General features: G+C 39.7%; 1 protein-coding gene across 2 annotated transcripts in view; it reads right to left on the reverse strand.

Moving 5' to 3' along the window:
• LOC115011178 (potassium voltage-gated channel subfamily D member 3-like) overlaps window positions 1-27,463 on the reverse strand; it is a 134,815-nt gene that overhangs the window by 98,337 nt on the left and 9,015 nt on the right. The window contains exon 2 of one of the 2 annotated variants that reach the window (XM_029436207.1): window positions 10,059-10,126. The exons of the other annotated variant lie outside the window; for it this stretch is intronic. The gene's annotated coding sequence lies outside the window, so the exon portion shown is untranslated. The remainder of the gene's footprint in view (window positions 1-10,058; window positions 10,127-27,463) is intronic. 2 annotated transcript variants of the gene reach the window in all.

Consider the following 27,463-nt stretch of genomic DNA (forward strand, 5'->3'; position numbering starts at 1 on the left):
TGATTGTGCCAATGTAAGGATTGTGTGAAACTGACAATAAAGAGTTCATCCCACTAGGCTCATATATATGTATTGTAAGAGCCAACACCGAGCTTGCAGTGAGAACATAGGCAGGAGGATAATTTCCACCCTTAGACATGGATGCTGCTGGGAGAAAACCCTGAAACTCACCTCTGACTCTCGACTCCCAATTTTCTCTTTCATCACTCTGCTCCCTGGGGCCGAGCAATCAGAGGTGTAAAGAGGTCGTTGATATTCCAGACATATACCGACTCTTACGGAAGAATCTAGCACCAACACACATCCGATCTCCCTGTAAACACATGCAGACACTACAACAGCTTGTTGTAATATTTTCAAGGAATGAGGTAGTCTATATTCTTTCATCTCAGACAGCTGTATACTCATCAATGATGTGTTGTACCGTAGCATCTCCCAAAGGCACTATGGAATATGTTTAAAAACCTACACCTTTTTAACACCTGTGCCATCTAAGCATCTTATCTTACTATGCATATTAATTTTAGCATCACACATTTGTTATTTTGATGATCTAGTATTTTGGCAAAGGCACTCATTTGAAACTTAATTTACAAACCTCTTACAGTGTGGGGGAATTTACCCGAAAATACCTACAAACGACATACCCAAAGCAAATTATAAGATGCTCTTCAACCATTTGCACCAGATGCATGATTTTGGTCTCATTTAAAAGATAACTCTCTTATTGTTCTTGCAAAATAGAATCAACCCAAGTGCTTCTGGCACTGAGTAATAGTGGTCTGAATATACTGAATTTGAAGAAAATATACTTCGCCTCAAGTTTTTTGTTGAAAAAGATGCCTGTAGATGGGTATAGCTGGTAGTGGTGAACTGGAAAACACAATAGGAACATAGCACCAAGTGTTACCAAGTGTAGGTTCAAATTTCAGAACAAAGGCACAAAAACTTAACATATTAGACAGGTTTTTCTAAGAGTAACACCAGCCGTTCACAAGCTGTGCAATTTGGAGATATTATAATATTTATTGATAAAAAGGCCATAAATAACTATTATATACCCAATATTCCCTGTCAGTAGTAATGACACAAAGTAAGTGAAGTACAAACACATATTTTGTAATGTATTTGTGTTTTTTTTGTATTTTGAATATAATAAATACAATTATGAAAAAAATATTAATATTTGTAAAATAAAATCCATTTAACTGATATGTCTAAATGATCAGCGGTTCATTGGTTACATGATACATCAGTCAACGGGAGACTCTGCTGCTGCTGGCTCCGTCTGTAAACAAAAGAAGAGGGCTGGCACCTCCTTATGAAGTTGACACTCATTGGCTCTTGATGGCTGTAGATAATGCATGGAAGCTCCAATTGGCTCAAATGAAGTGTCAATCGAAAGGTCAGAGTTCAGCATCCGTTTCAGAAGCGTCGAAACAGCGCTAAATGTGGAGATATCCCGTTTGTATTGTGTATGATCACAAAATTGTAAACATCGATCAGCTGATTTCAAAGATTGCAACAGCTGTTCATGGGCTTTTTTGGGATTATTACTGATTACAGGATTATTATGGGACTTCATAGGTGAGTTGGCTCAAAGTTATGATTTAGATTTTGGGTTTGCTTGCTACTGTGAGATGCCTACTATACTTGCTGTTGTGATTGTGATCTCAAAACCGTTTTTCTCACTAAATAGACGAGATTCTAAGCTTTCTCCGAGTATGTGGCATTGGGTGTACAGTCCAGCATGGTGGACTGTACACAACAAAGGGCAAGATACAACCTCTGTGAAAATGCACATGGGCCTGCCTCTTAACCTTAAGAGGTAAGAGGTTAAAAAAAAAAACAGATTTGTGTACACCCTATGCTGGACAATTCATTAGGCTTATAACATAATTTCCTGTTGATAAACAGAGCAGATGGTAGCATTACTTTTCCTTCTCTGTCAGTGCTGATTTTTTTGGCACTTTGTCTTAAACTTTGGAGACTATAACTGCTGACATTGTGAAATAGAAGAGCATCTTTAATTGATTTTGTGAAGTGTTGCTCACAGAGCATAACATGCCAACCTATTACAGTACGATGAGTGCATTATAATGAAATCAGAACATGATTTAAAATACATATGAACATAGCTCTCTGCTCTTCGGTCTGCATTTGGCATACATCTCTTACTGAGAATCTTAAGCAAAGTATTGCTCCTTATATCACATTACATCTAAAGGCAAAACCGGATATTAGCTAATTTATCCATCAATTTCACATGCATTAGAGGCAACAAGCCAAGTAGGACAGCTGAGATATCTCGTCAGGCTCCTGTAAGGTGCAGCTACAGCTGGGGATGTAGCTCCCTCAGTATGCTCCATGTCTAAATGGAGTTTCTTCCCACTTAGTTGTGATTGATAGAGCATGAAAGGGGAGGCACACAGATGCTTTCTGCCCAGGTGTGAGGACCACCTCAAGAATGTTGGCTCAACTTTTACAAACCATAGAATGCAGTGAAAAATACCAAAAACAACCTTCTCCACTTAGTGTTCACCCTTCAACTGGATGGAACAGTCCACCTTTATCTTAAAGAAAATATGGTCTCAGAAGAATGAGCTGCAGAAGAATGAGCTGCAGAAGGGTAAACGGCTGCATCTTTTCACACTGCTTTAAAGTTTACTTCACATTTACACATTGTGGGGTTGCCCAAAGACACTACTGGGGATCAAAGCAAGAGAACCCACTCATCCAGATCCCCCCCCCGAGAGCAAAATGGTGCACAAGGCACTTCTTCGATATGCAACTTTTTATTGTGGAACTTTTCTTGAAACTTAACCCTAAATTACTCATAAGGAGACCGAAATCCAAGGATGTATTTTTGTGCCCAAAGCAGTAAAATATTACTGTAATAAAAGATAATAATAACTATGCAATAATTTGTGCTATTGCAGTCATACAAATGGAATGCTTCACAATGCATTTTGACTCATTTACTAGTATATTTAATAGGAGCGAATACATAACTTTCTAACAATGGACACTGCTCAGGTCTGTGTCTTCTATAGATAATTGCAGTCATGGGACCAAATAACAATCTACCTGTCTCTCTACCACCACATTTACACTGAACAGACACACCTTACCCTTAATTAGTCACAGTCAGTGTTGAACATAGAGCCAGAGGATACACACCCGAGTGTAACCTTTCCAGAGCAACACACAAACACACACGCATCCATACGACAGCATACTTAACTGTCCAAGGTCAGGAATGAAATACAAAGGATGTTTTTTCTTGCTGCAATCTAAACACCTTTCACAGATCATTCACATAAATGCCATGATGTTACCAATATCGCAAAGGGGAGAAATAGTGCTGACACAAAGTCTATGTAAATATTAGAATAGTAGAATAAACAGGTAAACCTGTGAACCGACTACTAACTGTGCTTTATTTGTTTTACAGTAAGCCATGCCAAGTGTGTGGCTCCAGGGAGGCTCTGGTTCATTGTCTATTATCTCTACAACTATTAGATGGATTGCCATGAAATTTAAGTCATATATATATATATATATATATATATATATATATATATATATATATATATATATATATATATATATATATATATATATATATAAAATCAACACCTCTAAAATGCCATATTTTTGTGTTTCAAAAAAGGTTTTATTGATGACGTCTAAAGTACCTCAAATATAGCTTTTGCATTACCCATTCTTGGTAAGGTTTGCTCTAGAATCATGAAATTATGAATGGTAACACCAGTTCAACACAAATAGACAAGCAGGCACACAAGGATTTAATCCTTTGTGTGCAACAAAACTTCTCATCCGACCAAGGTGAAAAGAGCATTATATTTCTCCACTGGTGTCCTTTCCTGGCCTCTGTGACTAATCTCTAATGCTTCTAAGTGAGATTAATTGAGCATTCAATTCTCATTCCAGTGGCTCCTGAACACGCAATCAAACAGTAAATATCAAAGATCCCTAAACATCTCTGAGCATTTGGCTGGTTAAATCCATCAGAAAGAGGGAGACAAGCACAATATAGCCTTTTGATTCTGCCTTTGACAATTTTGCCAGTCCAGATAGTCATTAAGTCCAAAGCAGAACAACTCACTGCCTTTGCTTAATTAATCTCTTTTCAAGGGTGGTTGTCTTTTTTTTCTTTTGTATTAGAAGTTGGGAATCTTCTTGGATGATTACTTAAGTACCTGGAACTCCACTGCATTCTAATGGTGATGATGAGAAGTAATCATTGAAGGTTAATAAGGGTGTACAGCACTAATCAGGGCAGGTATGTCTGGTAGAACAGTTGCTGTCTTCTGGCCTTTTATTAAGTCAGCAAGGAAAGGAGCATAAAACTTTAACAAATCTGCCAAACAGAATAGCATTTCAGAGAATTTATGTAGCTAATTTTGACGTAACTTTCATACCTATAGTACATTATTTAATAAGTTAATATTCCAGCTGTCTTTTAGCCGTTAAACACCCCCAGGTTCCTTATCTCTTCAAAACAGGGAAAGGCAAGTTGAGTTTGACAAGGATGATGATGGACAGATTAAAATAAGTTATTTTCCCAAACTATTCAAACTATGTTTGCTTCACTTGGGGGGTTTAACTGTATATTTTATACTGTTTCCAATCACCCCATGCTAAGACCTGAAGGCTCATGCTGTTATCACACTTATACGTTTGGAGTTTCTTCCTTCCACTTCTCATCTGTTTTTCCCACTTTTTCTGACGTCTATCTTCAGTCCACTGGGTATTAAGGGGCCTGAAAGACACAACAAAAACATGAAAGAAAAAAAAAGTAGCCACAACCTCTGTTCCACATGTGAGTGCAAAAACACATTAAAGATGGTCCACTGGGGCAAAGATAGACAGACACACACACACACACACACACACACACACACACACACACACACACACACACACACACACACACACACACACACACACACACACACACACACACACACACAAAAGGATAAAACTTACTCCGACGTGAGCCACCCTTCAGCCCTACTGGGCTTACAGCCACTCACCGGATTTGGCAATGTGAGGAGTGACTTTGACAAGATCAAATCTAACTCAGGGAGAGCTGGCTGTCCTTTTGTTGTAGAGGAGAGATACTGATGACTGTTAAGGATAGCAGCAGACAGAGTAATGGTCTGAGGTGATGGTGAGCGGCTTGGCACTGATCACACTGTCACTTTTAGGTGGGGAAATGGGGAAGAGGCCAAGGCTTGTGCAGTAACCACAGCAACACTGCCCTAAAGGACAGAAGCATGCATTCTCTCCATTTTCTGTGTTCATGTAACACATGAGTGCTACGTATAATGTGAGCAGAAATACATTTGGGTTAACATGTGTGGACACTTCCTTACATGCATGTTGAATATGTGGTGAATATGTGTTACATAGAGTGAACATAAACGTATTATTTAAATGCATGTGTGTGTGTATGTGTGTGTGTGTGTGTGTGTGTATGTGTGTGTGTGTTTATACTAAGGGGCAACCTCCGGGTCTAAAAAAGTGAAGCGAATGCTGAAATGCCTTAAACTTGCATTCTCTCTAATGGCCTGCAGGGAGTAACTCCACTGGTTGCTAAATTAAGTTTGATTGTACATTATAGACGTCAATGAGAAAGTGACCCTACTTCTTACTTGATTTATTACCTCAGTAAACATTTTAAACGTGAGTTTATTGTCCCCATCACTTGTTTCAAGTCTACTTCAATACAGCATTATGTTTATTTTGTAAATGATGGTCCCGTTTAGGGTGAAATTGATGCTAAAGCAGGTTGTGCTTTAGGGCGTGTCTAACTTGTGAGTCACTACCGCTGCGTTGTTCTGTGTTAGGTTGTACTTAAGACATTCTAAGAAATCTCCAGTAAGTCCATTTAGTTTCAAGCATTGGGTTGTGTCATAGTGACTTCTTTTATACAGTCTATGGTTTAAAATAATGTGGGGTTTGGTGTGCACAATAACGTTTCTTTTCAGCGCTTTGGGATTGCTTCTCTTCCTATGCATGTACATTACTCATTATTTTCTATACTCAGATAATATAGCAGAACATAACCCTGCAAGGAGAGATCTATGGACTAATGAATACATTATAGTCAATACGGGGAATTCCAGTGGGACTACTGGCCAGGAAAGAATATTCCATTTCAGTATAAGAATTCTGAGTAATCTTTACACTTAAATAAAGATGACAATGTCAATGTCAAAATCCATGTGCAGGTCGCTGTGGTTCAGTGGGGCCTGGTTCTATTTCCAGACCCACTTTGAAGGAGCGGTAGTTAGGTTTAAGCCTGAGGGAGAAGGGATATTGGCTCAGTTGTAATATGTCTCTCTGCTCTGGACATGGTAATATGGAAAATCATACGTCATGTATTGCTCCACTTAAAGAAAGTTGCAATGACCTCAAATATGGTATTAATCAAGTATTTCAACCTGTAGACCTGATAAATTGTTTGTGAATTCAGTGTTCAAGGTGATAGGTACATTTCACCAATCTCCTCAGAGACACCTGGCTCAATATCCTTTTGATGCTGCATTACTAAACGTACCATGTAGCCTACTCCTCAGTCTATGTATTAACTTCCTCATACACATAAATATTTCCTGCCGTTCCCACTGCATGTCCCTGAGGTTCAGATCTGTGCATGGAGTGCATTCTAATCCCCTTATCCTGCAGCAAACATACGTTATCACATCTGTGCATGTTAGCAATTAGAGAAGGTTGTGTCAAACTTTGCCGACAGGAACGTTGGGGATTTAGAGGGGTCTAATTAGGAAAACAAAGTAAATTACCCCTGGCCTAGCCTGTGTATAAGCTCAACCCTCCTGCTCTCATCTGACTCATTTTCATTATCAGCAATGTGACATCAGAATGCATCAATCTTGGTATAGATAATTGCTAGTGACCCGTGAAAACTGGTTGCAAAGAATTAAGTGGAGAATAAACATGACTGGTGGCAATATTAACAAATTAGAAGTTGGTTTGTGACTCATGGCTGACAAGGAAGGGTGTACGCCGCTTTCCCAAAATGAAGCAACTGCTTGCTTCATATATTAATTCACTAACCCTTTTGACTGCATAAAAGATAGGTTCACATTTCTTCAAGTATGTACATTCTTGTCTCTCCTTTTCTCCTTTACAATCTTTTTTTTTTACAAATTTCTCTTTGCTTGCCGAGTTACAGTAACACAAAGACAGAATTCTGTGCTTAGAAGACTGGTTTGGATTACTTAGTTTCATACTACTGAAGCTAATTAGCTTCAGCTGAACTTTAGAATGATCTTTTTGCACAGAAAGAGGACTGTAGATGTGTTACTTACATTGGAATCACTTCAGGAAGAATCTCTTCATAGCCAGTATTGACAGGAGGAACACTCACAGCAACCAATAATTCTTTAGATGTAAATGATCATTTGAATATTGCATAAAGACAGACTTAAGATAACCTTATTCTTCCCCTTTCCTAATATAATTTTAAACAGTGATTTCCCATCCTTTCCTTTCTCTTCTTTGTCTGGCTTTACTCCAATTGCATCACCAAAAAGCCCTGCTCACAGATGTCTTGTGAAGTGAATTTGGGTCAAACAAAGAAAAAGGGAATCAAAAAGTTTATAAATATCAATGGACGTGATTTACTTGGATCACACATATCCATATGACAGAAACACATGCTGGCATATATGAAAAGTAGCTAAACATTTGTCAGAGTCCAAATACGTCCAACTTTTCCACAGCGGTGTTGTAGCTGACGAATACATAACAAATTATTATACGTATGTCAAACCTATTGATAGCGTATCACTTACTTATACAAAACGTATCAGAGCGTCTGGCAATCAGGAGCTGGAAAAGTGCCATCTGGTTCACGTCATGCTGATGCTGGAGAAAGGCTAGAATGTACTCTTGTCGCAGCCTCTCAGCATCCTCCATGCTCTCTGATGATGGGTTGATGTATTCATCAAGACATGCTGTGAAGAAGTGAGGATGAGCTACTCACAGGGACCCTATATACTATATTCAAACCTCAATAAGCTCCCAAAACGCTTGCTGAACGCTAGCTGTACTGTAGAAACTTGTTTAATAAGTTACTCCGTTGTCAGGCATCTTAACATAGGTTACGAATAGGTTATCCACTCGTTATCAATACATTGGCTGTAGGGTTTACCGTCAGCCGACGTAGCCTAAATCTAACGTACCTCTAACGTATTCACGTAGATATTGACGTATGTATTGACGTACTGTATTGACGTAGGTAGGTATTCACGTACTGTACGCACCCCAGCGTAACACAGTGAGCTCTTAATGAATACTACTTATACCTTACCTTATATCAACGTAAACCAGTGTGTTGCCGATATTTTGTATACGGCATATTTTTGTATACGTTATGCATTCGTTGGATATTCGTCTGTTACATTTTGTATAAGTAAGTGATGCTCTATCAATAGGTTAGACATGCGTATCTGTATATGTTCACTTTTCTGATCCGATGAAGAGTTGGACGTATTTGGACTCTGACAAATTGTGAGCTATTTTTCTTATACGTTTCCGCCATACAGATATGTGTAACGGGGCCTATAGATGGGGAGAGGGAGAAAGTGCAATACTATATTATTTTACCTCGATCAATTTTGAGATAACAATGATTTACTTAAAACGTATTTTTACTGTCGGTTAAGACTCCCATATGTTGCTCCACTGTCCCATACAGATGGCCTTTCTATCATTATATGGCATCTGTTAATCCCTGCTACTTAATGCAAAATGTCTGTTTTTTTATTACATCAGCATGTGAGCAATTAGTTATGACCTTATTAGAGATTCAATTCATCCATTTGTTCTTTCTAACTGACAGGCAGCCTCGGCCAATCTAACATCTGTTCCATAATTGATTACATCCATTGTATAATTCAGAACTTTCTACAAACTTATTTAACATCCAATTTTAACAGTGAAATGAATATTACTACTCTGAATACATTTACGTTTTCCAGTCTTGAAATATGATATCATATGACATGAAATAGAAATGGTGTGTAATGACTGTAAATTAAGGAAAATGGACGAGAAGGCAACAAAGTGATTCAGAATTTGAAAAAGCCCCACTGAGGTCCATCGATGGTACTGTCCACCCAGTGGCCCAGAGTAATTTGGTAATGGAGAGTCTCAAGGTGGGGAGAGCTGGACTGTATTCAAAGCAGATTAATCCATTTATAATGAGACGTAATTTCATTTACTGTGTGTGATATGGTTTGGTTTGCCGAGCTGTCATTGTGTTCTTGCTGAAAATGCATTTCTTGCCCAAAATCTGAAAAGAGAGGAGTCTAGTGCATTCAGGAAGTTCCTCTCAAGTCTTATTACCATAAATCAGACAGGCATCGGCAAGCATAGTCAAAGGATTCAACATTGCTACCAGGCATCCTTGTATTTTTGCTGTTTGCTGAATCAGTGATTCGCCACATTAGTTGTGTGATGAAAAGACAAAAGAGATATTGCTACCAAATAGTCTTCTCTAGGAGGCTTTTCCCGTAATAATGCAACAATATATTCTCAGTACCTCACAATGAAGAACAAAGTCTAAATGAGTAGTTAGAGGTATAAAGATTTGAAAGGTTTTGTTATTTTAACCATTGCCTCTTACTCTCTGCAGCGTCTACATCTGAGCATAGTCACAAACGAAACAATCTTGCATGAATCACTCCTTTGACAGTTTTTTTGCACTTGAAAAACATTTGTCATTTGGTTTCATTTCTGTTCCTTCAGAAGTCAGATAAGAGTGTTCTTTATGAAGGCTGTTGATGGAATACAATTGTTTGAATGATAGCAAGCCCAATGATGCTACCCGCATCAGACGTGGGAAGATGCCTCCTCTTCGGAGGGATAGCCGTAGCCTAACGAGATGGTGTGATATGGAGTTATTGATCACCTCTGTCAGACCAAGGCTGGAACTCACAGGGGCTTATCCTCCATTCATTATGCAAATGATAAAGATGTGTCACCCGGCCTTATATCCTCACCATGTGGATAGAAACTGATGATGGCGATGACAGTGAATGGAAATGTTGAAACACCTCTGTCTCTTTCTCTAAAAATAAGACACAAAAACACTCAGAATCAGTGACACAGACATCTATTTGTGGTATATGTATTGTCATAACTAAAATGGGCTACAGACCATGAAACAGCTGTGTCTTGACCTGCTAGAGACATTTGTTTGTGTGTGTGTCTTTTTATGTGCCTGTATCTTTGTTTGTATATGTCTCTATGTGTCTGTTTGTGCATTATCGTCCCGTCACACAGTAATTACAAAATGCACCTGATCCACTTCCCTATCTAACACCAACACCCTCTCCCTCTGTTAGTTTATAGGGGACTGAGAGTGAAGGAAACATTTGGTCTGGTTTTCATCAGTACCTCTTAAACCTGTCTGCCTCCCTGAGTTTCAACAGTACTCTGACTGCACTGAAAAGACGATCAAAGTTAGCGAGGGAGAGTGTGATTAGCGTCTCGGTCCAAGTGATTAAAACATTCGAAGCTGATTAATAATCAGTTGATTTGTCCTTTACTGCTGAAGTGACGCACTCCGTCTGTGCAACATCAAAAGAATTCTCAAACAATGCAACAGTGTTTTTTATTGAGGAATACACACACACACACACACACACACACACACACACACACACACACACACACACACACACACACACACACACACACACACACACACACACACACACACCACAGCTGCGGATCTCCTTTAAAGTAAGGGGAAATGTTCAAACTGAATGTATTCTACTGAAGTTTGAACACCTGCATGAACAACGCTCATATTGTACAACGTGACAACCTCTAGCATACAACCATGGCTGTGTTCTTAGCCGGCAGTACATTATTTACATATTGTGTAAACTATTTTTCATCTTTTCTGTAGATACTGCAGGTATACATGGAAACCCACAGAGAGACAAAGCGAGCAAACTGCCAAAACAACCTTCTAGGAATTAATAAGGCCCCCTTTACAGCATATATACTATATATATACACATGTGCTCTGAATTCCCATTTCATTGGAAATCAATAACAGGCAACACATCTGGGCAGAAACAGCTTACTTGGAGGCTGATTTCACTGGAGCTGTCATAGTTTGTGGATTTAGCCAATCTATGTGTGTCAAAAAAAGAGGGGGAGACAGAGAAAGTGAAAGAAAGACATGGTAAAAGACAGAGAGAGAACAGGAGGAAAGCGTCAAGCTACAGCTGATGACCAAGCATATGAGTCTACAGCTGGTGGCTACCGACAGCTTGCTATTTAATTTCAGATGAACCCATCAATTAACTACACACTGACAGAATAAGAAGAAAGAGTTTCGTTCCAAAATTAGCAATTATTTTACTGTGAAATAATAATACATTATTGAAATCTCTTAAAGTCATTGTTTAATAACTGATTTTGCCAACTTATTTTTGCTTATAACCTCTTAAAGGCTGTGAAAACCCATTTTCTCGATTTGCTTCTTACTATGCGCTATGGGTTCTACATGAACTCACTCTTTTCTACCAAAGTTTCAATCCTTGAATCCACAACTGATAGCAGTTGGCGGGTTGTTTGATTTTGTTGTAAGGCCGCTGTTATTCTAATCTGATCAAACGAGACTGTTTTCCCAACAAGAACAACAGCATGAGTCATTTCAGCATAGTGCCCCAAAACAACATAAAAAGCTTTGCGGAAGTTCAATCAGAAAGACTTTACACTCTCATTCATTCACGATCACGATTATGAGTTACAATGAATGAAATTAACAAAATAATGTGGTAACAATATTAGATGATGTAATAAACTAGATAATGAAATAGGTAAATGAAGTAAAATGATATATACAAGTAATATAAGTAAAGGAGATTATGGTACATGCTACCGGTCGTTTTTTTGTTGTGGCAGAAAGTTAAATTTTTCTTTTCCCTGAGAGTGAGAGGAGTAATTTCTACTTTTTTGTCAGACTTCAGAAATCAAGCCAATTCTTTTCAGATTCCTTAATGTTTCTGTAGTTTGACATTGGGTTGTGTAATACTGTATCTACAGCTCCCTTATCACAATGACAGCACGGCCTGTCCTCTCTGAGCAGCCAGGTATGTCTGTGTCTGCCCTTCTCAATGCCAGACCATGGTCACTGTCTGTACATTGTCAATGTCTTTCTCAAGTTCTTACAAGTTACTGTGGTTAGGTAGTCTGCTCAAAGTCTGGCTGAGGTTTATGATATCAGAATGTGAAAGGCCAGCCAGCCTCAGGTACAGATGGCTGAGAGGATTCCTTTCTATGTTTAACTTTTAGGAAGCAAGGGCTTTATAATGGTAACAAGCAGAGTTGCCCTTTTTAATATGGCTCCAGTATTTGATAGATCGTATTGGAATACTTCTAAGTATTAAAGGTGCAAGGTGTAATACCTGGCCACCTGCTCCTCTACTGAGAGCCGGTCTATAAAACTTGACTAACCGAGTGCTGTACGCTTCAAGTAGCTCTGATAGTTTGTTTATTGGAATAAATCCAAAGTGCAAAAAAAAAGAAAAAAGACCCGTATCCCGGTCCCGTCCTCCGGAGAGGAGAGCGTGCAGAAACGAGGAGAGACAAACCTTCAGTTAACGGCTGCAGCAAACACAAATTCAGCAAGCACAAACCCCAGGCAGCACCGAGAGTCACTGCTGCTTGGTGGAGCGATGGGCTTTTGAAACAGTTTGCTGATTCAGCGGGGAATCGAGGCCATCCCGCAGGATCAGACTGGATCTGGGGTTGTACCGCTGGCTGAATTCGAGATGACTGCTAACTGAAGGTCCGTCTCTTTCTCCCGGTAGCGGGGAGGATGAAATGAAGTTTTCTTGTTTCTGCCACTTTGGATTTAATCCAATGACAAAGTATCAAAACGTACACGGACCCTGTACCTTCGACATGATTGGCAAGCCCATGTAGCTGCTAGACTTCTTCGTTCTCTGGACTGAGGGTAGACTGGCACTACAGTGACTCACACTCGCCTCTCGAAGGTAGAAGTGGTATTACAAGAGAGGATGGGCTGGGGCTAGCTGCTTAGCATGCTCATTTCAGTAGAAATCTCTGCAACACAATACGAGACGTCTTTGACTGTAACCTTTTCATGTTCTGTTTATAATGTGAGTTTATTGTTTTAAACAAAGATTCTGACCATATCTTACACATTCGCACATTTAAAGGATAAAGGTAAAGGGTATTGACCTAAAGTTAGTTTAATTAGTTTGATTAAACTTTATTTAGATTAACCAATCAATCGTCGCTGTCAAACTGTTCATGTCATTTGAGTATGAATCGACTCAACACCTCCTCCAGCCAATTCACCTCCAGTGCTCATCACATCCAGTGCACAGGCTTCCTTTCAACATGCTCCACATGTCGCCCCTTCAACCAACTCTCTTCACTTCTTCACCACCATCAGTGTCTAGACTCCATCAGGAGGAATGTTCCTATAGTATTATCTGACATCACGACCGCCTAATAATGAGCGAAAGACTCTTCACATTCCTAAACTAGATAGATTTATTCTCCAACAGTGATTTATTTTTACTATTTTGAAAGTCACAGAGAAATGTGCCGTTCTAGAGGTCATGGGAAAACAATGTATTTTGTTGTTCAATTTTGACATTTATTTATTATAGAGATATGCTTTAGATTTAAAATCCCATTTCAGGAGTTTTAATACAAATACATGTATATTAGCGACCTCTTTTTCCTTCCTCAGGCTTATTCATATAGAGACCCGAGGAGATAAAATTAGTTTTTACACAAAAAAAAAGCAAAGATTAAGAAAAAACCTTAGAAATAATTGTGGCTTGATTATTGTATTTATGTCCTGACCCACAGATTGGAACCACCGGTTTTAATTACTGCATCGTACTTTATGTAACTTTAAAGTATACTCTGCTAGTCCAACTACGGTCGGATGAGGTTCTTCTGCTTCACCACGAGTGTCTCATCAGTAATAATAAATGTGACCTATCTGCTGCTCCTACTGATATAGAAAGACTATTAGCATTGCCTTATATGTGAACTAGTATAAGTACTTATTAATTCAGTTCTTGTAATCACAGTAATGATAAGACAAATGCAAATCCGAACTAAACACATCATCATACTCAAGATAAGGTGAGTTTATGTCACGGTGTGTGTGTGAATGCATGTATTGATGTGTTCAGGAATATAAATGCGGATTAACAAAGGAGATCTCTCCTCCCATGAGTCACCTTCTCTACCCCAACCATCCTCCTTCACCTTTCACCCGCTTTCTCTCTCCTGCTGTCATTTCATTCCCTTGTGCATTCCTCACCTTCCAGTCCATTTCTGAGTATGTTTTATCTCTTTTCCCCTATTAATTCATGAGTCCCTCTCAGTAGTCTTTCCAGGTCTGGATATTTTTTTATCCTCTACATCATCATGCCCTCTCAGCTTGATATGCTTCCCAAACCCGTCAACAGTCTTCTTCCAATTTTGCCTCTCATCTTTCGCTTTCCCTCTCCCGCATAGTCTCACCATCCTTCCACCTCTCTGGTCTCTCAGCCTTAATTTACCTTAAGCTGCAATGATGAATGAGACAAACCTCCCTTGGGCTCAGACCTTGGTAGCTCTGTGGGATGGCGCTCAGCTACCCACTAGACGTCCGGTCCTAATTCCTTATTCATGGGCTGCATCAACACCAGTCCAAATAGTCAGTCTCATGACACCACATTTACAAAGTTAGCGCTTTTCTTTTTCCCTCACAGCAATTCCTCCCCAATTTCTTATTTGGTCTCAAAGCAGCTTGCTCCATCCTGCAGCACTCGATGAGTGAGCAACTTTTATGCCCCTCATACTTTTCCCATCAAAAGCCCATTTTAAGACAGTGATGTCTTGCCTTATTGGTTCTTGAAAGCTATTCCCATTGAATGTGTGGCTCGTGTTTCAGCATTCTATCTGTGAATATGAGCATTCCCACAACACAGTAAAGAGAAGTAGACAAAGAAATCTAAATGCCGGTATATAGAGGCTTAAACACATTAGGGCGCTGTTCGGTTAGAAAAGTATAATCCACATTCATTCATACGCTGTTTTGCATTTTACACATACAACATTTGCCACATTTGAACGTATTCGCCTAAATCAAACTACAATGTGTTAAAATCCTTCCCCATCTGAAGGATTATTTAGAAATATGATACCGTTTTCAACAGTTCTTTTTTCATCTTTTTGTGCATTTCAGAAAGCTTACAGATATCATTATTCTGACTGCTCTTGTGGCAAACGCAATCTTCCTTTCCAGCCATTCCCTGGAAAATTACACAACAATCAGAGGGAAATCACTTTCAACAGCTTTTTCCATGGAGAAGAGTAAGGTAATCCAAGCAAAGTGTCAGTGGTTCAACTGAAAATAGGAGGATTCACTCAAATACTTCAAGTGGTTGCTATCAGGGACACAGTGCCCTCCTTTCAGCGACGAACCAACAAGTCTAATCTGCAGCATGAAAATGAGAAGAGCAAATGTGTGAGAGAAAGGGAACATAGAGAGCTTTTATGAGTCTGTTCCTTCAGTTTTCCTGTTTATGCATCAGTGTCCGCCTTTGTACATGCAGGCTCGTAGTTAATGCTCGATATTGACTTTAATGTAATTGCATGTGGGTCAAATCCCAAGCCTTTGCAGTGGCGTCATGACTCCAGTGTGAAACAGTGGCATGCTAACGTTACTGAACGTCAGTGCTCATCCACACACGTCCACCGAATGCATACAAACACAACATTGAAATAGATTGCATCATGCTACGCTTGTGTGTGTGAGAGAATATTCATGCACTTGTGGTCTTGTATAGTAAAGGCGTGATGAATGCGACTCGTTAGGATCAGAGGAGGAATGAAGGAAAGAACAGAGAAAGAGAGGAAAAGAGGAGTGAGGTTGCTGCTTTGCTCCGCTCAAAGCCTTGAGCCACATTGATCACTCCGTTCTCATTCTCACATGAATATTAAGCATTAGTCACGGTTCATGAACAAAGAGGCCGAATGCTCTGGAATTATACTATAAGAGACGCGTGGATGTCATCAAAGAATAAGCATAGCGCAAGAACTCTTATGATAGCTTGAAACACACCAGACTGAAACATTGATTGACACAAAAAACATTTGTGTTTCCCCGTGACTTGTCATTCTGCGACATCATCAGGTCAGCATTTTAATAATGCTTTTTTTTTTTTAATGGTTTATCACCAACTACCTGCAAAACTAAATAAACTCAGTCCCAGCTATACTTTATTTTTAATGCTGTAATAAACGCACATTACCATGCTAACACGCTAAAATAAGTACGTCATGTGACGTAGCATGTTTCTTTGATCCAGCCACAACCCGTCCTTCACATACTTGCTTGATCTTAATCCTACTTAATATAATCATAAACATACACAATTTCTTCAGTGATAAATTGAAACTTGACAGCCTTGATATAGATGTTGTTCAACAAGGTATTTACTTTCAGCCAGGCAGTTTGATACAGATGAACACACATTAAGCTGCTTCCACATGATCAGCGGCAAAACAGCTCTGCGCAGAGCGATGGCGACCGACTGGGCGGCAGCGCTAACCTTGTGTGGCGCGCAGCTTGAAATTGCCACCGAGCATTGCGCTCAAAGTTAAAACTATTTCCACTTTGACCTTGATTGCCGCTGACCTTTCAAAGCGCATCCAATGAGATAACAGCTGTAGGAAGCGGCACAGGCAAGCAGGGCAGGTAACCATAGAAACAGAACTAACTAGCTGCCTTCACCACAAGGTTCTGCGCCCGACCTCACGGTGAGAGCAGAGAACATCTCCTCTCATAGAGTAATGTTACTGAAACAGACTGCATTAAGAGTCTAGACTTTTATATCATTGCAATATTTATCCCTCAAAAGAACTACTGCAGTAAATAACAGATATATTTCGCCACGTACCATAATGTTTAGTTTTATTTGTCTCAGAGGAACACAAAGGGTGCTCAGATGCTCCTGGCATCCAACTGTATCTTGTTACACATTTTATAAGCAGTGAACTGACTCATTAACTCATAAAGGCTCATTGACTTGTCTTATTCTTCACTTTCAACCTCATCATCATCTTCCACCACCTGTCTGTCTGTCTCTTTAAGCCTCTGTTGCTTAAGCGTTGGCTATCTGTGCCAGGCTATGTCATTTGTTAAAGGCTGCCTTAATCAAAGATGAATGCATGCATAATGAATGACTCTTATCATAAAGAATCACAGGTTAGTTTCTCCCTCAGAGAACTATGGACTGCTGTGTTTGTTCTCCCTGGCAGACAGCTCAAGTATCTCTGTCAGCCAGAGCCAGGCAGTGAAAAGTCTCTCTCTTAATATTTACATCTTATGACACACAGCTACGGCCACATTTACCGCTTGCTTGACCTGGATCATTCCTATATCTTTTATTCATCTCTGCTGTCACATGAATGTTTTATCGAAGCATCTAGCTGTAGGTCTTTACTTGAAAACCTGCACTCTTCACTTGCCTCTCAATGTAAATATATAAGAATGAGTGTTGATCACATGCTGTTTCAGTGGGTGTGTTCTTACATTATCAGCTCATTGCCTTTAAGTATCAAATTAATTGCAGAATCATTGTGTATATTCCCCCAGGGACAAAGATATTTAATTATATATTCAACCTAAATGGCCAACCAAAATGAAATATTCATGACTTAACATAGAGATTCCTTTAATGTCCTTTGGCGATGTGCTGCTTGATATAAAGTGAACACTTATTGATAGAGAAAATATCACACATTTACATTTCCCTGTGCTGCAGGAAATGTTCCCAATCATTTCAGAGATATATTGGGTTTAAGCACTATTCCAGATCATATCTGTTACAGAACACAACATCTGAAAGATTATTTTCATCCCTCCGACCAGCACCTGAAAAGCTCAGCATTTTTGAATACACGCTACAGTATATGTATATGTGTATATATATATATATTTAAAATCTGCACAAAAAGCAAGGTCTAAAAATGATATGTTGCTGTTGGACTATTTTCCCAAACATTGTCTGCTCTTTTACAGTAACAATAAAATGTGAGCATCACATTCGGAGTCTTGTTTCTGGCCCGCCGACAATTGTAAATCCAACCTGTAATTCAACTTTAACTCAAGTTAAAGACGAGAAGTTGGGTCCACAAACTTTTAGTAAAATTTGAGTAAGTAACGGAATATTTCATAAGGTCTACACTTTCAACCCCCTGGTGCTTCACAATAATTCTTGAAATATGTTATTCATAAAATCCTCATGTACTGTATGCTTGACACGAATAAATAATATCTCGACTGTGCAAAGCAGAGAGTAGGTTTACTGCAGTGCACCAATAATGGAAGTGAAAGTTCTGTTCTGTCCCATTCTGTCAACTCTCAAGGTGTACATGTTTTTTCCAGGTGACTAGGCATGTACCTCGGGGATTAGTGTCAGTGTCACTGGCCCTCACTGGCACTAAAGTGGTTGATCATGTAGAGATTGCATTCCTCCCCTAGAGATTTCAACCTTAAAGTCTATACTGGGGAGGATTGCACCCAGGCCCCTTGGGTTCCTCCAGACTCAGCTTATTGTGTTGAGACTCTATACTGTCTGTAGCCCCCCTGAGACAGCAGCACCATCTTTGACTGGCCAAGAGCTTTTACCTTGCAGGGCCCTGGTCAAAAATTAAACTGTAATAAAAGTTTTGTCTGAAGGTCCAAAGGGGAGTAAACTAATCACAACCCGAGGGGGGGGGAGGGGTGCAGAGAAGAACACTTCTACTCACAGACATCACGACTTGGTGCTTTATCAACAGAGATAAAGCACTGCAAACTGTATATGGATACACCATTGTAATGAAGGGGATTTAGGAAAGATTAACAGCTTAAAACTTCAATGTTTCCCAGAAGTGTGTCCATTCAAATTAGGTCAATGGTATTTTAAGGATTATAATAAGATAACAGTAGGTTTAGACTTTAGAATATCAGTATACAAGTGTTAATTCCCTCTCAGGGTTTAGATGTCTGACTCAACAACCAATGTCGTCCTTTCCCAGTCTCCCAGGTGAACTTTCTGCAGATTACTCATTCCTAGCTCGCTTCGTGTTCTCTCCAGCTTCATGTGTTCATCGTTGCTGGGGATTGTGGAGTGGCATGAAGCGTTTGGAGTCACATGAGGACACGGGAACATGAGAGGGATTATCAGTCGAGGCAAGAGGAATCTAATAAACAAACTAGATGAAATGTGTCTGCTTTCACTGACAAAAAGTGACCGGGGAACTTGTCAACCAATTATAAAACGTTGCACAAAACCAGTACATTTCAACCAAAGTCCACCATCAAAAGTATTTATTTCTTTCAAAATATATCATTCATAGAAAACATAGATCATTTGTAAAAATGAATTCATGATGGGAAATATCACCACCATGCTGCGTTGCCAGATGGAAAGTTTTACAAAACACATATTTAAAATACTTTTTGACACAGCTATAAATCTACCCACATAATGTTTTTAAGCAGGCTGACGTAGTAATGATGCTTGGAATGGGGTATGTAGCATACTATTAAAATAAATAACAAGACAACACAGACTGGAAGCATGTTCATATTCTGCAGGAAAAACAGTTAAGGCCATAAACTAAGCTGATTAAATAAATAACCGGGCCTACTGGTCGAGCGGCGGGAGAGATAATGACAGCTGTGCTCGCGAGTCACGTTCCTCAAAATCATAGCCTGCACAAAGCAAGATTGGTTGGAAAGTGATCACTTGAGAAGCAGTGTGTAAACACAGAAGTAGGATCTATCCAGAAAATAATTCAAATGAGACTAATACATTATGTACATCGTACATTATGTTACTTTTACAGATTTTTACATTACATTTTACATCTTAAATACTGTATTAATATAAAATGATATGTGGTGAAGGTCTATGAAGTGTTTTATGTCTTTCAAAATCTATCGCTATACATTTCAAATAAATAAAATAAAGTTTTACAGTTTATGACCCTTATGATTGTAATCAGTACATATTTGACATATGTAGGAAAAGACCTTTGAACACATACAAACAAACACATGCATGACCTTTCACAGTACAGTGCATTGCTTCAGGTGCTGGACAGCACTGTGCATTTACGTCACACTCTATAGCACCTATGGACCTCTACCCTGGTGGTGCCCCCCACTGTGAATCTCTCAGGAGAGAAAACACTCACACACACAAACACAAACTCTCACACATACAAACACTCACACACACACAAACACTCACACATACAGACACACACACATGTGATCATCCTGACTGCAGAGATACATCTGGAGCAAAAACATCAGCGTGATGCCACTGCAGACTAAACACCTAGGGCTGTGTCAAGTGCACATTCCTTTGTACGTGCACACATCACCACACACACACAAGCTGCAGTTCTCCTTTAAAGTAAGAGGAAATGTTCAAACTGAATGTATTCTAGTGAAGTTTGAATACCTGCATGAACAACGATCATATTGTACAATGTGACAACCTCAAGCAGACAGCCATGGCCACCTACACTTACACACACACACCTACACACACACACACACACACACACACACACACACACACACACACACACAAACACACATGTGCTCATCCTGACTGCAGAGATACATCTGGAGCAAAAACATCAGCGTGATGCCACTGCAGACTAAACACCTAGGGCTGTGTCAAGTGCACATTCCTTTGTACGTGCACACATCACCACACACACACAAGCTGCAGTTCTCCTTTAAAGTAAGAGGAAATGTTCAAACTGAATGTATTCTAGTGAAGTTTGAATACCTGCATGAACAACGATCATATTGTACAATGTGACAACCTCAAGCAGACAGCCATGGCCACCTACACTTACACACACACACCTACACACACACACACACACACACACACACACACACACACACACACAACAAGGTCAAAACAATTATAATAATCACACAGTGAGGTCTCTCAAGACTCTTACAGTAGAGCTGAAGTGCTGTGTGTCCTCGGGGATGCTTGAGGTCAGATTTGAGTCTGAGTTCATGTAGAAGAAGTTTCATGTTTTATAAGGACGACATTCATAGAAATGACTTCAATGCAAGAAAATATTCAGATGTCTTCTCAGTTTTGATGGTAGTAATGGAACCAGGGCCAGTCATTTGTCTTTTTTATTCACAACATGAATAGGATAATTAGAATTATACAGTGTAATTATAGATTAAGGGCGTTGGGCATGCTCTTTGCTCATAATCTTTCAATAATCCCACAAGAGAAATTACAGCATAATTCTGAAATGTCAACTTCAATCAGAGTCATACCAAAAGCATTAAACTAATTTCATAACAGGCCTACACATACAAATTAATAACACAACAGCTAAACAATATAGCTCTGTGAAATACAAATGAACTCTAATCATTGGAATAATTCATCTGAGTTAATTAAACTTGATTCCCCTCAGTATTCTTGTTAGAACTAATTAAATGTGGTAACTGACATTTCTAAGTCTGTCAAGAGATCCGGTTAGATAAAGTGACAATTAGAGTGACCTTTTTTAAAGGCTTTAATGTTAAAACTGTTTTGTGTTTACTAACTAGCTGCCTGCCTAATGTTTGCTTGCTTTTTTATAGTTCCTGTAAGTAAGTGTCTCTGTATGCAAATAGATCACATTGCGGCATGTCAGCGGTATTATACAACATCATGCAGCACTGCTCCTTTAAGGGTTTAATCTGTGGATCTTCATTGTGAGGGATCCTTTGTGTCTATTTTGAATGGCAGACCATTGTTTGTGTCTAATACCCTAACATTACACATACCCAGGTCCAGTGGAGCTTTATGAAACTCTGTGGTGAATTGAAAAATGGGTTTCTTATCATGAAATTACACCAATATAGAGCGATGTCCTTCACTTGTCTCTCTCCTTTCTTTTACTCTGAATGCCTGCACCTTTCAGCCAGATAAGACTTGAAGAATTATCATTGTGGGATTCTAGAAATCTCCGGAGTCAAGGAAAAAGTTACAATAGAAATATACTTCAAGAGTAAAGGAAATGACCTGACTAATACCTTTGAATGTTGGAAACCATACTAAGTGTGTGGAAATTGTGGAAATTAGTGAATTAATCAAACCAAGAAAAAACAATAAAACTGGAGAAACAACATTTGTGTTGACTGAGGCTCCCTTTCCAAAAAAAATGAAGGATGCACATCTACAAAGAAAAACAAGACTTTTGCAACATATTGCAACTCCAGTTCTATGATCTCAGTATGAGGCCACTATGTGTGCACTGAAGTTTGCACTTAACTGTTCATATGCAATCCGACATGCAGTTTGGGGGGACCAAAGAAACACATCAGTCATCTGAAGTTAAAGCAAGTGGCAACGATTCTGAATTGACAACAGACAGAGAGAAAGAGATCTGTGAAATAAATTTGAGCAACAGCTCCAAAAGGGTGTAAGACACTCCAGCAGGGTGCATCAGGCAGCACATCAATACGGCCATCAATCAGACACTGATGGGGTGATGCAAAAGGCTTTCCGCAAATGACGCAAGAGGTGGAATGGAAGCAAGGAACGCTTTTGTGCCATGAACAGGGCACCTATGATTCTCTCTGTCTGGTCATGCCTGGTGGACATTGACTGTGATTAAAGTCACAGGTTTTCATTCCATTCTGGAGGACGAAGCTGTACCCAAGCCTCACTATTATCGCAGAGGAGCACAACGGGAGAAAAGTACTGCAAATCTGCTGTCAGTGTGTTCCGGATGCCTTATTAGAGTCAGCACGTGACATTTAAAGCATGGCTGATGAATGTCTTTTAAGACGAGACAAGAGAAAGCGATACCGGCTGTCACTGGAAAACACTGATTGCTGTTTTGCCCCATTAGGGTTGCATAGGATTATTCTAAATTGCTCAACACTGATAAACAAATACTGAAACGTGAAGTCAAATCTCTGTTTGGAACCCTTTGCTGAAAAACCTCTAAATGTATTACCATTGTCTCCTTAAGGCTTGTTTATGCAGGCAAGTGTTGTTGCAGACAATCCTATGGAGAGAGTGTCTGGCTTTAATCAACTATATGCTGAGAATCACAAACAAGAATCAAGGAACAGGACTCAGCTCCAGATTAGTTCAGCGGGGATCACAATACTTGATTCACTTTGTAGAGGAAATATTTAATTCCTTAGCAAGGCCGTGTAATGTAGTCTGTGTGTGTTCGAAGTGATTCTTCAGCTCAGAAAGAGAATGCTGAAAGCCCGATCTGTAGATGTATTGGAGGTCCAGATGAGCCAAATGCAGCTTTGACTCAGGGCTCTTTTGAAGCATGCTCTTGGGAGACAACTCTTCAAAAGCTTCTCTGAGAAAAAACTACTCCAATGAGGAGCTACTTGGAACACAAAAGTGGCCATTAATATTGTGTGTTTGTGAATAAGAAGGATAAAAAACAACTCTTAGTCACTTAACGTAGGTAAATCAAATGGGTGAATATTTTCTTCATGATATTTCTTTCTCCTTAGTATGCCCATTGGGTACTCAGTTGAGCATTCCCCTAACAACTACAAACATCCTTAAACTTGTACCAGCCCTGATTACAAATGAACGGCAGCCATATTTGGTAATTCAAATGTGGAACAGGAAATATTTCATAATTGATGCCCTGTGTAGGCTAAAGCTTTCATTGTGGGCACTGAGGCCTGAGTGAGAATGTTAACCCCCCAGGCACAAATATCTTTCCAGTTTTTACATTTTGCTCTTTGATGTAAACACCAGGAATGAGGCAGAAGTGTGTGCTGACTATTGCCCAAGGGCCTCCTTCATTCAGACCACGGATGACATCGGGGTGTGATTTTGAAGTGCAGTGAGGAGCATTCATTCTCTTTCAGGCGCACGCAAGGGTCAGTTTCCGGACAAAACACAGGTTTTCCATTACACTGTGCCTGAGCTGGTGTCGCCTGCAGTTAGATATTAGGCGAGTGGGAGTCCTATCTGTCACAGCCTGTCCTAGGTCTCACAACACTCACACTTGGCCCAATACTATAAACTACGATAGAAGAATTGACCCAAAAATGATTGTGCATGGGGCATGAATAAAATGCCGTTTTCTTTTTTTTTTTTGCAAGAAAACTCTCCTGAAAATGAAACTCTATTCAGTCTTAGGGCTTGATTATGTCAATGGTGTCAATGGGTACGTTGATATAAGGTAAGGCATATGTAGTATTTGTTAAGAGCATGCAGTGTTACGCTGGGGTGCGTTGTTGAAGGCTGATGTTTTGAGCAGGTTCAAAATTACCGGACGTACCCGACGTGTGCTTCATAAGTTATGCAGATGTTACACATATGTTACGTTACTTTAGACATACATGAATACTGAATATGTACGTGAATACAGTACGTGAATTCAGTACGTGAATACGTTAGAGGTACGTTAGATTTAGGCTACGTCGGCTGACGGTGAACCCGACAGCCAATTATTGATAACGAGTGGATAACCTATTCCTACCCTATGTTAAACTTATGCCTGACGGAGGAGTAATTTATTAAATGTGTTTCTACAGTACAGCTAGCGTTCAGCTAGCGTTTTGGGAGCTATTGGGGTTTGAATATAGTATATAGGGTCCCTGTGAGTACCTCATCCTCACTTTTTCACAGCACGTCTTGATGAATACATCAACCCATCATCAACCCAGCATCAGAGAGCATGGAGGATGTTGAGAGGCTGCGACAAGAGTACATTCTAGCCGTTCTCCATCATCAGCATGACGTGAACCAAATGGCACTTTTCCAGCTCCGTTGACCAGACGCTCTGATACGTTGTGATACACTATCAATAGGTTTGACATACGTATAATAATTTGTTACGTATTCGTTATGTTTACGTCAGCTACAATACCACTGTTGGACGTATTTGGACTCTGTCTGACAAACTTTGAGCTACTTTTCATATACGCCGGCATACGTTTCTTTCAATACCGAACTTTGTGACAGGGCCTTCAGGAAAGAACTAGTTTGTACGATGTGACGTACAACCACGTAAGAAGTTAAAATAGTTAATAGCTATTCATAATGGCCCCTCTCATAGGCAGGGTGGAAAGCCGACTGTCGTACGTAGGGGCGAGACATGAAAAATAGAGAAGTTCAAACACAGCTTCCTCTCTCAACTCTGCACAACCGGCCAAGCACTTGTTGAAGTCGGTGTGCTTGTTGGATGTTCGGTTTCGGAAAAGGTCATCCAACCATTTGACAAGAACTTTTAATGGAGCATACTGGCCCCTAATGGCTTATCGGTCTCATAAATCCTGGCTTGTTCAAGGGCTACTTTTCTTTTGTGGAATATATTGTTCCATCATACCCAAAGTCAGGCAACTCATAAATAACTTTTTAATTCCTCAGTATGCAGTATATAGTGTGCTGAATGGTGAACTCATATTATGTTTTAGAATTACATTACAGTTGGAACTAGTAGAGGTGTACAACGACACTTTATCTGTATCTGGTAAACCAACAAAATGATGTCCCTGTATTCGGATAGAAGACAGGAAGAGGGAGAAATGGAGGAAATTAACACATAAAGCTAAAAACGACATGTTCTTAGCTTCATTTTAAAGTATAGGAAGAAGCCCATGGGTAATTATTGTACAGAATGACGTGATAGGGTAGGGGCGACTACAGAATATAGCGACCACTTGAAGTGATTACGAAATGATTTAGTAAATGAAATGACTATGTCGCAAACAGAATGGCCATTTTTATCTTGTGGCCATCCACAATGATATGAATCGATGTGACCAGACACAATCTCTGGCTGATTTTTGGCTGGTGCAGCAAAGCGGGGCCAGACCTACACACGCAAATGTCTCTCCCTGTGAGTGAGTGAATGAATGATGAAGTTACACCATTGGTTGAATGTGTTAAAGCTGAGCTAGTGAACCCAAGTGCAAGACACAGAGAGGCAGGAGACTGGAGTGTGAATAAAAGGAGATTTGTTTATTGCAGGTTAAAAAGGGAATGTATGTAGAATGTATGAGCAGAGAGGAAGCCTGAGGGTGTGGAGAACTGGGCTGGTGACTGCTTGTGGAGCGGAGGGGAAGCCAGGTCTGAGCTGAGAGAGGGGGGAAACTGAGCCTAACTGGTCCCAAAGGGAATCCGTATAATAGTGTAGCTGAGCCAAGTCGGGATCCAGGGCAGGGAAACAAGGCCAACAGGCTAAGGACTGGAGACGGGGCACAGAACAGGACTGGAACAGAGCAGCGGGAATCAGCAGAACTAAGATCTAGGAAGGTGTATGCGCAAGAGGGTCTGTAGGACTGTTGATTGCAGAATAGGAATGTTAGAGTTTCCCATCGGCAGTGGCAATGAATAGTTACAACAATGCACAACAACAGTATTTTGCATTTTATTTAGCTCATAGGGTAATCATAAGTGATTATCTTAAACTTGTTATCCTGTTGATAAGATCTTTTTAAAAGGTTCAGGGGACCTTGTGCATTTTAGTTTCATCGAATTGCACAATTAAAAAATGGTGTTCTGAATGGTGAGTGGAGCAGTATTATTTCAGCCTTTGTTGGTTAAAAAAAATATCAATAGATGAACATGAACGCATTTAAAAGTATTTGCAATTAGAATAGCTTATAATTGTACGATATACGATATATTACACCGTGAATGTCTGAATTATGTTTGATTTGTATTGTTTGTATAGAGTTATGGGTTTTACATAAAGACAGCTTTACAATTCAATTTAAAGGCACGGGGTATGCATGTATAATATTTAAGTATATGTCCCTGTGTTTTGCAGCACAGCAGGATTTATGAAATTGAAACAGGAACATGATTCATTCCAGTAAAACACACTGAAATGCCCTAAAGCATAAGTAATTTCCCCCCTGTATCTTTCTTTTCTCTCAGACAAGTGTTGTCAAGTTTGAGCCAGGCCCTGCAGAGACACACAGAACAGAAGAGGGTGAGAAACAGTGATAGTGACAATCATCATTTGTCCATTCATCCAAAATGTTCAGACCTCTCAACCAGAGAACAACAATCATTCATTATTCCAGTTCCTGATCTCACTGTGCAAGCAGCAGCCATTTACTGTTTATCTTCTTCAAATGTTTTCTGAAGTTGATTCAACCTTTGTGAGGAAACTGCCTTTGTCCAAAGCCTGCTGAGTGACTTTGTACAATGTGTACAGTGTACGCGTGTGTAACATGAAGCCAAGCTGAGAGGCAAACATAGTTAACTGATCCAGCACTCAGTCAGGGATTGACTTCTCTTTTTACATCTCATCAATCCTACCATGCCTCTGTTGCACCACCCTTTTATCCCTTCTCCTCATCCCACTCCAGCATAATGAACCA

Source organism: Cottoperca gobio, chromosome 7 (assembly GCF_900634415.1).
Source record: "Cottoperca gobio chromosome 7, fCotGob3.1, whole genome shotgun sequence".
Classification (NCBI taxonomy): domain Eukaryota; kingdom Metazoa; phylum Chordata; class Actinopteri; order Perciformes; family Bovichtidae; genus Cottoperca; species Cottoperca gobio.